Below are 19,016 nucleotides of genomic sequence, written 5' to 3'. Positions count from 1 at the left end.
GTTGGTTTCTGCTGTACAGCAAAGTGAATCAGTTCTACATATACATATAGTCACTCTTTTTCTGGATTCTTTTCCCATATACATCATTACAGAGCATTGAGTAGAGAGGTCCCTGTGCTATACAGTTCAGCTCAGTTCAGTTCAGTCGCTCAGTCGTGTCCGACTCTTTGTGACCCCATGAATCGCAGCATGCCAGGCCTCCCTGTCCATCACCATCTCCCGGAGTTCACTCAGACTCACGTCCATCGAGTCAGTGATGCCATCCAGCCATTTCATCGTCTGTCGTCCCCTTCTCCTCCTGCCCCCAATCCCTCCCAGCATCAGAGTCTTTTCCAATGAGTCAGCTCTTTGCGTGAGGTGGTCAAAGTACTGGAGTTTCAGCTTTAGCATCATTCTTCTAAAGAAATCCCAGGGTTGATCTCCTTCAGAATGGACTGGATGGATCTCCTGCTGTGCTATACAGCAGGTCCTTATTAGTTATCTATTATTTTTATAGTGGTGTGTCTATGTTAATCCCAATCTTTTTTTTTTTTTTCAGTAGAAAGGTATCTCTTCTTGATTTTCCCTCTGTTTGAATCTCTTGTGTTGTCTATTTAGCTTCCTCCTCAGGCCCTGGATCTATAACTACATTTCTGTTCATCAGTAGAAGGAATATTTTTGTGACCTCAGCTTAGGAGTGGACAGGGAGAAACCACATAGAAACAATATTTTCATTCTCCACCCCTTACCTCATTTTTCCTTTCCCTAAACAATGACTTTGCCTTTCTTATCTAAATTACAGCATGGGGTAGGGTCGTTTCCCATGTCCCATCTGGGAGGCTGACTGGTGTTCAGTGAAGTATACTGTGTTCTCCAGTTTGGGTATGCCACCACTGGACTCTACAGCATGTACTCAACTGTACTTTTATTTAAAAGTAAAGGATACAGGTAGAGAAAGAAATGGCAACCCACTCCAGTATTCTTGCCTGGAGAACCCCATGGACAGAGGAGCCTGGTGGACTACAGTCCATGGGGTTGCAAAGAGTCACACACAACTGAATGACTAACACAAAAACAACAAAAGGATACAGGGGTGCTCTCCTGGTGCCTCAGTGGTAAAGAATTCACCTGCAATGCAGGAGACTTGCAGGAGACTCAGGTTCAGTCCCTGGGTCAGGAAGATCCCCTGGAGAAGGAAATGGCAACCTACTCCATTCTTGCTTGGGAAATCCCATGGACAGAGGAGACTGGTAGGCTACAGTCCATGGGGTCACAAAAGAGTTGGACACCACTTATCAACTAAACAACAACAACAAAGGATACAGGGGATCAAGAAACAGAGAATGCAGGGGAGCATCAGAGGTCCAAGAGACATCACATGACCCAAACACACTAGACCTTTTCTCTGAGCACTAGGCAATGGATTGACCCTCTCGCTTAAACCAGAAGATCTATGTCATGAATCTTAGAGAGAAATCCCCCCAAAGCTCTCAGTGGCTCTTTAAGTAATCAAGTTAGGTTACAAAACTATTTAGACCAGTTGCAGACCAACAGTAAAGAAACTGACCTAGAGGTCACTAGGGGAGTTTCAGCACATTGTAAATACCACTGCCATTATCATGGCTAAACGTAAAACCAGAGGAGATAAAGAGCCATCATTTCCAGTCCAGCTGTAAGTCAGGTCTCTCTCCCCATATCACTTCACCAGAAATCTTCAAGCATTTATTGCTTACATCATTATTGAATTGCTAAATATTCAGTAAAAATTTTAAAGTTTTATGTGTATATGTTTTAGCTCTCTAGCCATATCATAAGCTTTTTGGAGAGTGTGTCTATTTATGAATTGCTACATTCACACTTACTGAAAAAAAAACATGAAAATTATGTAATTAATAAGTGAAAAGTTGGGGCTTCCTTTGTGGCTTAGCTGGTAAAGAATCTGCCGGCAATGCAGGAGACCTGGGTTTGATCCCTGGGTTGGGAAGATTCCCTGGAGAAGGGAAAGGTTACCCACTCCAGTATTCTGGCTGGAGAATTCCATGGACTGTATAGTCCATGGGGTTGCAAAGAGTCAGACATGACTGAGCGACTTTCACTTTCACCAATACAGTGGGAAATTAGAAAAAAAGTCCCTACTTAGCCAAGATAATAAAACTGTGTCTGTTGTCACCATGGGGCTTCCCTGTTGGCTCAGACAGTAAGCAATCTGCCTGCAATGTGAGAGACTCAGGTTTGACCCCTGGGTCGAGAAGATCCCCCAGAGAAGGAATGGCAACACACTCCAGTATTCTTGCCTGGAGAACTCCACGGACAAAGGTTACCATCCATGAACTCTCAAAGAGTCAGACACAGCTGAGCGACTGACACTTTCACTTTTCAGTTTTCATAGTCACCATGACAGAGATGCTACGAGCCAGTTCCTGACCAAGGAAATTAGTACCTAGATTTTGAAGATTTTGAACTTTACAATGTTGTGTTAGTTTCTGCTGTACAGGAAAGCATATCATCCACACGTATGCATATATCCTCTCTTGTTTATTTCCTTCTCACTTGGGTCACCCCAGAGCACTGAGTAGAGCTCCTTGTGCTATATAGTGAGCCATCTTTTCTTTATTTATCCATTTTTATTCTTTTTTGATCAAAATGTCAAGCCTTGGCCTGATTGCAGGACTTGAAGTTCATTTGATCATGCTAGTTCAACTTTAGTAAACATGGTACTAAAAAAGTATTTGTTGTTTAGTCAGTAAGTCATGTCTGACTCTTTTGTGACTCCATGGACTATAGCCTGCCAGGCTCCTCTGTCCTGGAAATTTTCCAGGCAAGAATACTGGAGTGGGTTACCATTTCCATCTCCAGGGGATCTTCCTGACCCAGAGGTCAAACTTGAGTCTCCTGCATTGGCAGGTGGATTCTTTTACCACTAAGTCATATAAGGTCGTACAAAAAAGTCCTGTATGAGAAAAATATTATCTGATTGTCTAAGCTGGGTTTTCCTCCAGATGCTGACACTCATTTCCTATTATTAATTATGTTTAATTTGTACATGTGGCATGATCTAGTCTCTCTATTAGGTCTGTTTCTCTTTAAAGACCAAGATTCCATCAAACTCATTACACTTGCCCAAGTATCCTGACCATTCTAAGCATTAAATTATGTATGCTAACTTTATTTTTTATAGCTGTCATTCAATTACTCATTTATTCAATACAAAAATAGTATAATGGAGAAATTTTAGAGGTCTGGCTTTTTTTTCTCCCACATTTTGGTATGCAAGGTTAAATAATTAATAGGCACAATATGTTGCATTATTCTTATTTGGGGCAGTAAGAGGAAAACTTGATTCCCTTTGGATTTCATGCTTCCCAAGTCGTCTCACAAAGTGGAAATTAAATAGTACTGCTATTTGGCTGAACAGATGCAGAACAACAATTCAAATTGGACTTTAACAAGAACATGTCCAATAACAATGACACCACACGCATTTACAAAGCATTTTGAAGTTACCAACATTCTTTCACCTTTAACCTTCATGACAACACTTTAAAGTCAGATATTCCTAAAAGGTATTACCGTAGTTTAATAGATAAGGAAGCAATTTTTAGTAGTGCTATGTTATCTGTTCAAGTGACCTGCCAGAAGCAGGGAAGTCAAGCTTGAATCCAGAACTTTGGAGTCATCCAGGTGCTCTTTACACTATATGATACTGACGTATGTAGACTTGGTACTGCATAAAAAGAATTAATCAACAGAAATATTTTGTTTCAAAATGTAAAGCCACTGAATTAAAATAATGAACTATAAATCAAATATCAAATCATTGCTTAAAGAAGATAAAATGAAAATGGAGGTATAAGCAATATAGTTTTTGTGGACAAAAATGATACTTTTTCTTCTTTCTCATAGATGGCTTATTCACAGCTGAGTTAATCAAAGAAGATTTTTAGATTTTTTTTTGTTTGTTTATCATCCTCTGTCAACCCAAAATGTAGTAAGACTAAAAATCTATACTTGAAATTTTTTAAAGCTGCCATTTTTTGAGTGCCTGGCATGATACAAAGTATTCTATAATTTTCTTTAATCCTCATAATGGTCTTATGATAGGGATAAATATTAACAACTTTCTATTATAGGCAAGAAATATGATATTTAAAGAGGTTAAAAAGTGTCTAAAGAGACATGAGCAGTTATGTCAAAGCTAAGATTTGAACCTGGGTTAGCCCAGACTACAGTGTGAGCCCCTAACAATTATGCTATCTGAGCTTCCCATATGTAAACAGAAGGAATGAGAAGAAATTTTAGAAATGATCTGATTGTAATTTCCACATCAGTCAGGGTTCAATCACAGACACAAAACCACTAGGCTATGCATGGATTTATTACAGAGACTTGATCTTATGCAACTGCTGGTCAGGTTGTATTTGTGTCCAATTCTGGAGTTCAAAGTTCACAAGACAGAAGTTGGGAAGGGGAGATGGGTATGGAATGAGGAAGAGGAAGATCAAGCAGGAACCCATAAGCACAAATGAAGGATGGTATGAAACCCACATCAGTTTCAGTCATCTCTGAACTCTGCTGAGGCAGGAGCTAGGAACACAGATACACCTGGCCCAGGAACTGGAGAAATATAAAGAAGATAACTGACATGGTTTAACAATCCAGGCTCATTTGCTGCCTCACACTAGCAAGGTGAGTTAGCAGATGAGTGACAATGCATACAATCTACAGAATGGCTATTACTTCACTTCCATCCTCTAAGTCTCCTGTAAGAATCTCTCTTCTGGTTAATGCTAGCTGGAAAGGAAATTAGGGGTTAAGCAATTCAGCCCAGCCATGCGGACACATCACAAAGTCACTGCAATTCTCTTATTTTACACATGAGAAAGGTAGGTCTTGGACAAGTTGTGTGATATTTCTAAGACCTCAGAGAGAATTGAGAGGGAAGCAATCGTGTTAGCTTGCTGTGCATTCTTCCTTTCCCTATAGACTGGATGGCCTATGGGTTTCATTTTACCAGTCAAGTATTACAGACTGGTAGTGGCTCCCGGAAGCACTGTGAAGGATTCTGAGACCATAAGTTCTGTTATTGACTTGAAATGTCTGCTGTGGCACAAGAGAGGGGAGCCATATGACACACATGTGTCACCTTGTCTTTTACTATTCTGCCTTTCTTCAGAAAAGAAGATTGTACGGAATATAGGTAAATAAATCAGTGATAGCACCATATCTTGCTTAGAAATGCATATAAATCTTTACTTACAAGCACTCTTTTGACATGCAAATTATAAACATAAAGCACTTGATATTCTGTAATTACTCATAGAAAGTAAATTAATTGTGTTTTAACTGGTACTGTTTTTAAAGTTGGGTTTTCATTGCAGCAGCCTGGGGCAGTGAAGGGTTGAGGAAATGTTCTTCCATTTGGACATAGGAATATTATGCAAAGTTTACATAAAACTTTTTGATTAGAATCACACAAACATGTATCTTTTCTATGTATATTCATTATCTCACTCAGAAGCAGATATAATTCCTATTTTCACAGATGAAGAAATTCAGGTTCACAGATGTAAATTTACTCATGATCCCATAGCTGATGAGTGACAATATAGCAATTCTAACTTCAGTTTAATGACTGCAGGGTCTGCTGTATATAGTTTTCCTGATGATTATATCATATATAAATACATATGTTGACACTAGCAAGAGGGAAAAACTTTCATTTTGAGATTGACTCAGGAAGCATGCCAAGAAATTCTGCTTTCCACCTGAGTTTCCATTCATGGAGTGCTTTGTCATTTACTCTCGTGAATACTTGCTTGAAACACACATGCACAAGGGTAATACTGTCTCCCTCCTTGATAGGAGACACACACACACATGGAAAATAGGAACAAAAGAATAGTAGGGAATGCTGGAACATTTTTAGCTCTCTAGCAAATTTCTATCCTCAAGTATATGCATCTATATTTATGTTTGCCTTAGCTACAGTAGAATATGTGTTACATTAAAACAGAAGATAAAAATAGGGCCTTTCCATCTGAATGTGTGGCGCCTTGACAACTATGAATGTTTTTTAAAAAAGTGAAATTTGTTCCTTTCAAACAAGCTAAAAGGATGAAAGTCACAGGAATTTGCAAAGGGAGCTAATATTTTCAGAACATGGCATTCTGGGTCTCATTTAATCTTTGCAATCATGCTCTAAAATAAGTGTCATCATTCCTGTTTTATAAGTGAATAATTGAAAACAACTTGAGGGGACTGCTAATGGCCCCCAAACAAGTGAGAGAATTTTCTTATTCTTGTTCTCATGGAATTCTTCCTTACTGAGAAAAAAATTTCCTTCCTGTTTCATTTTTTTTGGCCCACAAATGAAGTATAAATTTTGTGAAAATAATAAATCTTCAAGGACAGATAATGGGTGAAACCTAAAAGGTAGAAATCACTCTTTAGGATGATAAAATACAATCAAGCAATGGACATGGTCAGGAATTTCAGTAGACTGTTGGGTTTTCTAGATGGCACAGTGGTAAAGAATCCACCTGCCAATGCAGGAGACATAAGAGACATGGGTTCGATCCCTGGATTGAGAAGATCCCCTAGAATAGAAAATAGCAACCCACTCCAGTATTCTTGCCTGGGAAATTCCATGGACAGAGGAGCCTGGTGGGCTACAATCCATGGGGTCACAAAAGAGCTGGACACGACTGAGTGACTGAGTGTACACACATCATTAAATATGACATCAATTGCAAATCTTTCGGTAAATGTTCTTTTCAAGTCAAAGAAGTTCCCCTCTTTTTCTAGTTTGGTGAGTTTTTATCATGAATAGGTGTTGGATTTTGTCAACTGCTTTTTCTGCATTTACTGATTTGATCATGTAATTTTTCCTTCTCTAGCCTGCTGATGTGATGGATCACATTAATTGATATTTGAATGTTAAATCTGCCTTGACTATATGAGATGAATCTCACTTGGTCATTGTGTATCATTCTTTTGATATATTGTTAGGTTTGATCTGACTGTATTTTCTTGAGGATTTTCATGTCTATGTTCAAGAGACGTATCAGCCTACAGTTTTCTTTTCTCATAATGTCATGTCTGGTTTTGATATTAGGTTAATTCTGGCCTAGAAAGAGTTAGGATTTATTACCCCTACTTATGTTTTTGGAAGATATTATAGAGAAATGGCATATCTTCCTTAAATATTTGGTGGAATTTACCAATAAACTCATCTAGGGTTTATTGTGCTTCTTGTTTGGGAAATTTATCAATTTTTGATTCAATTTCTTTAATAGATATAGGCCTATTCAGATAATCTATTTCTTCTTGTGTGAGATTTGACAGACATTTCTTTAAAAGAATTGGTCCATTTCATCTAGGTTATCAACTTTGTGAGCATACAGTTGTTCATAATATTCCTTCATTATCTTTTTAATATCCATACAATCTGTTCTGAGGTCCCCTCTTTCACTTCTGATATTTTCAATTTGTATCTTCTCCTTCTTTTCTTAATCAATTTGGTGAAAATTTATCTATTAATTGATCTTTTCAAATTACCAGCTTTTGGCTTCATTGATTTTCTCTACTGAGTTCCTATTTTTAATTTCATTGATGGCAACTCTAAGAGAGTATTTTTCTCCTGGTTACTTTGAATTTCAGTTCAGTTCAGTTGCTAGGTCATGTCCGACTCTTTGTGACCCCATGAACAGCAGCATGCCAGGCCTCCCTGTCCATCACCAATTCCCGGAGTCCACCCAAACCCATGTCCATTGAGTCGGTGATGCTATCCAACCATCTCATCCTCTGTTATCCCCTTATCCTCCTGCCCTCAATCTTTCCAAGCATCAGGGTCTTTTCAAATGAGTCAGCTCTTCCCATCAGGTGGCCAAAGCATTGGAGTTTCAGCTTCAGCATCAGTCCCTCCAATGAACACCCAGGACTGATCTCCTTTAGGATGGACTGGTTGGATCTCCTTGCAGTCCAAGGGACTCTCAAGAGTCTTCTCCAACACCACAATTCAAAAGCATCAAATCTCCAGTGCTCAGCTTTCTTTATAGTCCAACTCTCACATCTATACATGACCACTGGAAAAACCATAGCCTTGACTAGATGGAACTTTGTTGACAAAGCAGTGTCTCTGCTTGTTAATATGCTGTCTAGGTTGGTTATAACTTTCTTTTCAAGGAGTAAGTGTCTTTGAATTTCATGGCTGCAATCACCATCTGAAGTGATTTTGGAGCCCCCAAAATAAAGTCTGACACTGTTTCCACTGTTTCCCCATCTATTTGCCGTGAAGTGATGGGACCAGATGCCATGATCTTAGTTTTCTGAATGGGGAACTTTAAGCCAACTTTTTCCCTCTCCTCTTTCACTTTCATCAAGAGGCTCTTTAGTTCTTCACTTTCTGCCAGAAGGGTAGTGTCATCTGCATATCTGATGTGATTGATATTTCTCCTGGCAATCTTGATTCCAGCTTGTGCTTCCTCCCGCCCAGAATTTCTCATGTGGTACTCTGCATATAAGTTAAATAAGCAGGGTGACAAATTTAGTTTGTTCTTTTTCTCTAATTTCCAAAGGAAACTAAAATTATTGATTTTAATCTTTCTTCTTTAATAATATGTGCATTCAATGCTGCAAATTTTCCCTAAGCACTGCCTCACTCTATCCCACAAATTATAATAAGTTGTATTTCCACTTTATTTTAGTTTTAAACCTTTTTAAATTTATAAACACTCTTGAAATACCATGGCTATATTTAAAGCAGTTGGATGAGTAAAATTTTGAGTTTAGCTCTGATAGGCTTTTGAGAGTTGTCCCAGCTGGATGTGAAGAAGTAAACATAGAATCAGTGTACTAGAAGGATAAGGCACCCTGACTTCATAGGGAGAGGGCTCAGAAGCTCTGCAGAACCTCTCAGACCTCAATCAAAACTACAAGTGTCTTTAGCGAGATTCTCCCTCTTCCAGTGGTTAATGATTGGGACACCTTAACAAGGAGGAACATCCACAATAAAGAGGAACCACAAACTTCCAGCATACAGAAAGGCCACCCCAAACACAGCAACCTAAACAAGGTGAAAAGGCAGAGAAATATTCAGCAGGTAAAGGAACATGATAAAAGCCCACCAAACAAAACAAAAGAGGAGGAGATAGGGAGTCTAACTGAAGAAGAATTCAGAATAATGATAGTAAAAATGATCCAAAATTTTGAAAACAAAATGGAGTTACAGATAAATAGTCTGGAGACAAGGATTGAGAAGATGCAAGAAAAGTTTAACAAGGACCTAGAAGAAATAAAAAGAGTCAATCAATAATCATGCAATCAGTTCAGTTCAGTTCAGTCACTCAGTCGTGTCCGACTCTGCAACCCCATGAATTGCAACACGCTAGGCCTCCTTGTCCATCACCAACTCCCGGAGTTCACTCAAACTCATGTCCATCGAGTCAGTGATGCCATCCAGCCATCTCATCCTCTGTCATCCCTTTCTCCTCCAGCCCCTAGTCCCTCTCAGCATCAGGGTCTTTTCCAATGAGTCAACTCTTCACATGACGTGGCCAAAGTATGGCAATAACTGAGATGAAAAGCACTTTGGAGGGAACAAACAGTAGAATAAATGAAACAGAAGATAGGATAAGTGAGGTGGAAGATAGAATTGTGGAAATAAATGAAGCAGAGAGAAAAAAAAAGAGCTAAAAGAAATGAGGACAACCTCAGAGACATCTGGGAAAACACCCCAACATTCGAATCATAGGAATCCCAGAAGAAGAAGACAAAAAGAAAGGCCACGAGAAAGTACTTGAGGAGGTAACAGTTGAACACTTCCCTAAAATGGGGAAGGAAATCACCACCCAATTCCAAGAAACCTGGAGAGTCCCAAACAGGATAAACCCAAGGCAAAACACCCCAAGATACATATTAATCAAATTAACAAAGATCAAACACAAAGAACAAATATTAAAAGTAGCAAGGGAAAAACAACAAATAACACACAAGGGGATTCCCATAAGGATAACAGCTGATCTTTCAATAGAAACCCTTCAAACCAGAAGGGAATATGAGAACATACTTACAGTGATGAAAGAGAAAAACCTACAACCAGATTACTGTACCCAGCAAGGATCTCATTCAAATATGAAGGAGAAATCAAAAGCTTTACAGAAAAACAAAAGCTCAGAGAATTCAGCACCAGAAAACCAGCTCTTCAGCAAATGCTAAAGGATCTTCTCTAGACAGGAAACACAGAAAAGGTTTATAAACTCAAACCCAAAACAACAAATTAAATGACAACGGGATCATACTTATCAATAATTATGTTAAATGTAAATGGGTTGAATGCCCCAACCAAAAGACAAAGATTGGCTGAATGGATACAAAAACAAGACCCCTATAAATGCTGTCTACAAGAGACCCACCTCAAACCTAGTAATCAGAAATCTTCCAACAAACAAAAGCCCAGGATCAGATGGCTTCCCAGCTGAATTCTACCAAAAATTTAGAGAAGAGATAACACCTATCCTACTCAAACTCTTCCAGAAAATTGCAGAGGAAGATAAACTTCCAAACTCATTCTATGAGACCACCATCACCCTAATATCAAAACCAGACAAAGATGCCACAAAAAAAGAAAACTACAGGCCAATATCACTGACGAACATAGATGCAAATCCATAACAAAATTCTAGCAAACAGAATCCAACTACATATTAAAAAGATCATACATCATGACCAAGTGGGCTTTATCCCAGGGATGCAAGGATTCTTCAATATTCACAAATCAATCAATGTGATATACCACATTAACAAATTGAAAGATAAAAAACATATGATTATCTCAATAGATGCAGAGAAAGCCTTTGACAAAATTCAACATTCATTTTGATAAAAAAAAAAAAAACTCCAGAAAGCAGGCATAGAAGGAACATACCTCAACATAATAAAAGCTATATATGACAAATCCGGAGCAAACATTATCCTCAATGGTGAAAAATTGAAAGCATTTCCCCTAAAGTCAGGAGCAAGACAAGGATGCCCAATCTCACCACTGCTATTAAACATAGTTTTGGAACTTTTGGCCACAGCAATCAGAGCAGAAAAAGAAATAAAAGAAATCCAGATTGGAAAAGAAGAAGCAAAATTCTCACTGTTTTCAGATGACATGATCCTCTACATAGAAAACCCTAAAGACTCCACCAGAAAATTTCTAGAGTTAATCAATGAATACAGTAAAGTTGCAGGATATAAAATCAACACTCAGAAATCCCTTGCATTCCTATACACTAAGAATGAGAAAACAGAGAAATTAAGGAAACAGTTCCATTCACCATTGCAACAAAGAGAATAACATACTTAGGAATAAATCTACCTAAAAAAACAAAAGCCCTATATATAGAAAACTATAAAACACTTAAAGAAATCAAAGATGACACAAATAGATGGAGAAATATATCATGTTCATAGATTGGAAGAATCAATATAGTGAAAATGAGTGTACTACCAAAAGCAATCTACAGATTCACTGCAATCCTTATCAAGCTACCAACGGTATTTTTCACAGATTTAGAACAAATAATTTCAAAATTTGTATGTAATTACAAAAAAAAACTTTGAATAGTCAAATCAATCTTGAGAAAGAAGAATGGAACTGGAGGAATCAACCTTCCTGACTTCAGGCAATACTGCAAAGCGACAGTCTTCAACACAGTATGGTACTGGCACAAAGACAGAAACATATATCAATGGAACAAAATAGAGAGCCCACAGAAAAATCCACACACCTATGGACACCTTATCTTTGACAAAGGAGGCAAGATTTTACAGTGAATAAAAGACAATGTCTTTAAAAAGTGGTGCTGGGAAAACTAGTCAGTCAGTCAGTTCAGTCAGATCAGTCGCTCAGTCATGCCCGACTCTTTGTGACCCCATGAATTGCAGCACTCCAGGCCTCCCTGTCCATCACCAACTCCCGGAGTTCACTCAGACTCACGTCCATCGAGTCAGTGATGCCATCCAGCCATCTCATCCTCTGTTGTCCCCTTCTCCTCCTGCCCCCAATCCCTCCCAGCATCAGAGTCTTTTCCAATGAGTCAACTCTTAGCATGAGGTGGCCAAAGTACTGGAGTTTCAGCTTTACCATCATTCCTTCCAAAGAAATCCCGGGGCTGATCTCCTTCAGAATGGACTGGTTGGATCTCCTTGCAGTCCAAGGGACTCTCAAGAGTCTTCTCCAACACCACAGTTCAAAAGCATCAATTCTTCGGTGCTCAGCTTTCTTCACAGCCCAACTCTCACATCCATACATGACCACTGGAAAAAACATAGCCTTGACTAGATGGATCTTTGTTGGCAAAGTAATGTCTCTCTTTTTCAATATGCTATCTAGGTTGGTCATAACTTTTCTTCTAAAGAGTAAGTGTCTTCTAATTTCATAGCTGCAATCACTATCTGCAGTGATTTTGGAGCCCCCCACAATAAAGTCTGTCACTGTTTCCACTCTTTCCCCATCTATTTCCCATGAAGTGATGGGACCAGATGCCATGATCTGAATGATGAGCTTTAAGCCAACTTTTTCACTCTACACTTTCACTTTCATCAAGAGGCTTTTTAGTTCCTCTTCACTTTCTGCCATAAGGGTAGTGTCATCTGCATATCTGAGGTGATTGATATTTCTCCCAGCCATCTTGACTCTACCTTGTGCTTCTTCCAGCCCAACGTTTCTCATGATGTACTCTGAATAGAAGTTAAATAAGCAGGGTGACAATATACAGCCTTGACATATTCCTTTTCCTATTTGGAACCAGTCTGTTGTTCCATGTCCAGTTCTAACTGTTGCTTCCTGACCTGCATATAGGTTTCTCAAGAGGCAGGTCAAGTGGTCTGGTATTCCCATCTCTTTCAGAATTTTCCACAGTTTATTGTGATCCACACAGTCAAAGGCTTTGGCATAGTCAATAAAGCAGAAATAGATGTTTTTCTGGAACTCTCTTGCTTTTTCCATGATCCAGCGGATGTTGGCACTTTGCTCTCCTGTTCCTCTGCCTTTTCTAAAATCAGCTTTAACATCTGGAAGTTCACAGTTCACGTACTGCTGAAGCCTGGCTTGCAGAATTTTGAGCATTACTTTACTAGCATGTGAGATGAGTGCAACACACTAGGACCACAGCCTTGTTTAACTCAATAAAACTAAGCCATCCCTTGTGGGGCTACCCAAGATGGGCAGGCATGGTGGAGAGGTCTGACACAATGTGGTCCACTGGAGAAGGGAATGGCAAACCACTTCAGTATTCTTGCCTTGAGAACCCCATGAACAGTATGAAAACGCAAAATGATAGAATACTGAAAGAGGAACTCCCCAGATCAGTAGGTGCCCAATATGCTACTGAAGATCAGTGAGGAAATAACTCCAGAAAGAATGAAGGGTTGGAACCAAAGCAAAAACAATACCCAGTTGTGGATGTGACTGGTGATAGAAGCAAGGTCCGATGCTGTAAAGAGCAATATTGCATAGGAACCTGGAATGTCAGGTCCATGAATCAAGACAAATTGGAAGTGGTCAAACAGGAGATGGCAAGAGTGAACACCAACATTCTAGGAATCAGCGAACTAAAATGGACTGGAATGGGTGACTTTAACTCAGATGGCCATTATATCTAAAACTGCAGGCAGGAATCCCTCAGAAGAAATGGAGTAGCCATCATGATCAACAAAAGAGTCCAAAATGCAGTACTTGGATGCAATCTCAAAAACAATAGAATGATCTCTATTCATTTCCAAGGCAAACCATTCAATATCACCATAATACAAGTCTATGCCCCAACCAGTAATGCTGAAGAAGCTGAAGTTGAACCGTTCTATGAAGACCTACAAGACCTTTTAGAACTAACACCCAAAAAAGATGTCCTTTTCATTATAGGGGACTGGAATGCAACAGTAGGAAGTCAAGAAACACCTGGAGTAATAGGCAAATTTGGCCTTGGAATGCAGAATGAAGCAGGGCAAAGACTAATAGAGTTTTGCCAAGAAAATGCACTGGTCATAGTGAACACCCTCTTCCAACAACACAAGAGATGACTCTACACATGGACATCACCAGATGGTCAACACTGAAATCAGATTGATGATATTCTTTGCCACCAAAGATGGAGAAGCTCTATACAGTCAACAAAAACAAGACCAGGAGCTGACTGTGGCTCAGATCATGAACTCCTTATTGCCAAATTCAGACTTAAATTCAAGAAAGTAGGGAAAACCGCTAGACCATTCAGGTATGACCTAAATCAAATCCCTTATGATTATACAGTGGAAGTGAGAAATAGATTTAAGGGCCTCGATCTGATAGATAGAGTGCCTGATGAACTATGGAATGAGGTTCATGACATTGTACAGGAGACAGGCATCAAGACCATCCCCATGGAAAAGAAATGCAAAAAAGCAAAATGGCTGTCTGGGGAGGGCTTACAAATAGCTGTGAAAAGAAGAGAAGCTAAAGGCAAAGGAGAAAAGGAAAGATATAAGCATATGAATGCAGAGTTCCAAAGCATAGCAAGAAGAGATAAGCAAGCCTTCCTCAGTGATCAATGCAAAGAAATAGAGGAAAACAACAGAATGGGAAAGACTAGAGATCTCTTCAAGAAAATTAGAGACATCAAGGGAACATTTCATGCAAAGATGGGCTTGATAAAGGACAGAAATATTATGGACCTAACAGAAGCAGAAGATATTAAGAAGAGGTAGCAAGAATACACAGAAGAACTATACAAAAAAAGAGCTTCATGACCCAGATAATCACGATGGTGTGATCACTCACCTAGAGCCAGACATCCTGGAATGTGAAGTCAAGTGGGCCTTACAAAGCATCACTGCGAACAAAGCTAGTGGAGGTGATCGAATTCCAGTTTAGCTATTTCAAATCCTGAAAGATGATGCTGTGAAAGTGCTGCACTCAACATGCCAGCAAATATGGAAAACTCAGCAGTGGCCACAGGACTGGAAAAGGTCAGTTTTCATTCCAATCCCAAGAAAAGCATTGCCAAAGAATGCTCAAACTACCAGGAAAACTGGTCAACCACTTGTAAAAGAATGAAACTAGAACACTTTCTAACACCATACACAAAAATAATCTCAAAATGGATTAAAGATCTAAATGTAAGACCAGAAATTATAAAACTCCTAGAGGAAAACATAAGCAAAACACTCTCTGATGTAAATCATAGCAAGATTCTCTATGACCCATCTTCTAGAGTAATGGAAATAAAAGCAAAAATAAACAAATGGGACCTAATTAAACTTAAAAGCAGTTGCACAGCAAAGAAAAGTATAATCAAGGTGAAAAGACAGCCTCCAGAATGGGAGAAAATAATAGTAAATGAAGCAATTGACACAGAATTAATCTCAAAAAATATACAAGCAACTCCTGCAGCTCAATTCCAGAAAAATGAGCGACCCAATCAGAAAATGGGCCAAAGAACTAAACAGACATTTCTCCAAAGAAGACATACAAATGGCTAACAAACACATGAAAAGATGCTCAATATCACTCATTATGAGAGAAATGCAAATCAAAACCACAACGAGGTACCATCTCACGCTAGACAGAATAGCTGCTATCCAAAAATCTACAAGCAATAAATGCTGGAGAAGGTGTGGAGGAAAAGGAACCCTCTTATACTGTTGGTGGGAATGTGAACTAGTACAGCCACTATAGAGAACAGTGTGGTGATTCCTTAAAAAGCTGGAAATAGAACTGCCATATGACCCAGCAATCCCACTGCTGGGCATACATACCGAGGAAACCAGAATTGAAAGAGACACCTGTACCCCAATGTTCATCGCAGCACTGTTTACAACAGCCAGGACATGGAAGCAACCTAGATGTCCATCGGCAGACAAATAGATAAGAAAGCTGTGGTACATATACACAATGGAATATTACTCAGCTATTAAAAAGAGTGCATTTGAATCAGTTCTAATGAGGTGGATGAAACTGGAGGCTACTATACAGAGAAAAGTAAGTCAGAAAGAAAAACACCAATACAGTATACTAATGCATATATATGGAATTTAGAAAGATGGCAATGATGACCCTATATGCAAAACAGCAAAAAAGACAAAGATGTAAAGAACAGACTGTTGGACTCTGAGGGAGAAGGCAGGGGCGGGATGATATGAGAGAATAGCATTGAAATATGTATATTATCATATGTGAAATAGATCACCAGTCCAGGTTCAATGCATGAGACTGGGTGCTCAGGGTTGGTGCACTGGGATGACCTTGAGGGATGGGATGGGGAGGGAGGTTGGAGGGAGGATCAGGATGGGGAGCACATGTACTAATGGGGAACACATGGCTGATTCATGTGAATGTATGGCAAAAACCACAATATTGTAAAGTAATTAGCCTCCAAAAAGAAAATTAACAACAAAAAAGAAGTAAACGTAGGGCCAACATACAGGGGGCATTTTCCACTCATTCATATAGCAATACATCCCTTGGCCATGCTGTTATACAATTGAGTCCATACTATTTCATAAAGCCTGTGTTTGGAGTCAATGATAGAGCAGTCTAAAAACAGAATCCTTTATGGTGATGAACTAAAATTTCAAAGTCCACTTGAAGCAAGTCTGACCAATTGGGGGATGGGGAACACAGGAGGATGGATCAGAGATGAAGACATTGATTGGTTTAATCCTTAGTAATAGAGTAACATTATGACCCTTTGGTACATGTTTCTGTCTGTAAATCTTGCTGAATCTACAGGAAAGTGTGTTAGTAAGTGTACAGAAAACCCCCTCCCTTTATCAGCCAGTAAGTAATGCAGGACACTGTGGTCATTTAACACCATGGACCCTTAAGTATGATGAAACTCAGCCATGAGTTTCAGCTCTTGGGCCATTTGTTTAATTTGTGTAGATTACTCCTAGGATATGCTTTTCATAACTTCTTTTAAACTCAGGACATGTCTGACTTCTTAAATTATTTACTGGCCATCATTGCCATTAAAGAGAACTTATGTTTTTCAGAAGCCCCTCTGAGAAACAACTGGGTGGACTCAATATTCATTTCAGCCTCCTTTGGGCTTGCCAAGTCATCATGCTACAACACCATCTGTTGCCTGATAAGTTTATTCCAAAATCCCTAAGTGGTGGAGGAGATTTTGGCCTCAGCAAGCATTTTCCACTGACCATCTGCCCAGGCCATTATGAGACCTAATGTAGGCTAACAGCTTTCCAGGACTTAAAAATTCACATAAGCAAGGTATATGTGTACGAGGGTCCAAAACTTCCTCTGTAGATCATTCCCACCTCCTCCACTAACTTGGCGAGATACTATAGTAGTTTTGCACCCAAAACTATAGTAGCTGATTATTTAAATTCAGCCCCTGTTAGCTGGCATTCACTCTCCAGCAGATACATTATACACAGCAAAATAGCCTATTTTGAATTTGTTTCTTGGGTTACTCCTTAAGGTGAGATTGATCTCCAAAGTAAGAGAGAGACTGTGTTTCTGATTCTGAGAATGTTCTCCTCCTTTTTGGCCCTTTACTTTATATGTGTGTGTGTGTTTCTTCATCCTCTCTTTAAAAAAAAAAAAATGTACTTATTTATTTGGCTGTGGTAGGTCTTATTTGCAGCTCACAGGATCTTTGATCTTAGTTGTAGTTCACAGGATCTTTGATCTCAGTTGTGGTATGTGTGATCTAGTTCCCTGATCAGGGATTGAAAGTGGGAACGCTGCACTGGGAGGGGGCCAATGCCAAATTTTTGTCTTATATTGGAGCATGTGGCTCAAACAATAAAGAATTCGCCTGGCAACACAGGAGACCTGGGTTTGATTCCTGGTTTGGGAAGATCCCCTGGAGAAGAGAATGGCAACCCATCTCAGGATTCTTGCCTGGAGAATTCCATGGACAGAGGAGCCTGGCAAGCTACAGTCCATGGGGTCACAAAGAGTCAGACATGACTGAGAAAACATTTTCTTTCTTTTCATAGTTGATTAACAATGTTGTGCTAGTTCCAGGTGTATAGAAAAGTTATATATATATATATATATATATATATATATATATATATATATGATATGTACACAAGACAATATTTAAATAGATAACCAACAAGGATCTACTGTTTTGCACAGAGAGCTCTGCTTGATATTCTATAGTAAACGAAATGGGAAAAGGATTTGGCCCTTTACTTTTGTGTTTCCTGTGTTTATTACTCTGTGGGTGGTTACAGGTAAAGCAGAGGGTAGATTACCCCAGTCACTATCTTGGAGACACTCCTCTGCCTTTTCATCCGGAGAGGACACCAGTCCATCCTAGGGTCTTTCTATTCTGTATAATCTCCCTCAAGACTCTGGGCTTCTCCTTCTCTCTTTGTGAGAAGCTGCCACAAGCAAGGCTCAGCACATAACTTATGGTTTGGAGCATCCATTCAGCAGCACAGCTATCTCTTTGGAGTCCTGGGATGGCCAACGATATAAATTCCCTTGCCTTTATTCACTTAAAGTTACACTCTTCCTAGTTCACCCCAGGGGTTGGGCTCTCAATATCCCTCTTAGGGGAAGCCATAATGATGACATCATAGCATAACCGAGTACCACAGAGGCATGCAGCTGCTAGCAAAGGCTACTCTTCCAACTGTACTTAAAAGATTAGCCACAGCCTCATGTGTGTGCCTTATTGGCTTGTTTACCTACTACACAAGTCCCTAGAGATGAGGGCATTCTTTAGTTTCAGGGAACCCCAAATCACTGGTCTAGCTGTGGAAGTTCCTGCCACTAATGTATTAGCTTATTATGGGGTCATCAGTGGCTCATACATGGTCTGCCTGCATGCTCGTTTGCTTCAGTCATGTCTGACTCATTGTGAATCCATGGACTGTAGCCTGCCAGGCTTCTCTGTCCATAGGATTCTCCAGGCAAGAATCTGGAGTGGGTTGCCATGCCCTCCTCCAAGGGATCTTCCCAATCCAGGGGTTGAACCCATGTCTCCTATGTCTCTTGCATTGGCAGGCAGGTTCTTCACAACTAGTGCCACCTCAGA

This window comes from Oryx dammah, unplaced genomic scaffold (assembly GCF_014754425.2).
Source record: "Oryx dammah isolate SB20612 unplaced genomic scaffold, SCBI_Odam_1.1 HiC_scaffold_1, whole genome shotgun sequence".
NCBI classification, from domain to species: domain Eukaryota; kingdom Metazoa; phylum Chordata; class Mammalia; order Artiodactyla; family Bovidae; genus Oryx; species Oryx dammah.
The sequence above is the reverse complement of the archived record's forward strand: the minus strand, read 5'-3'. Positions refer to the sequence as shown.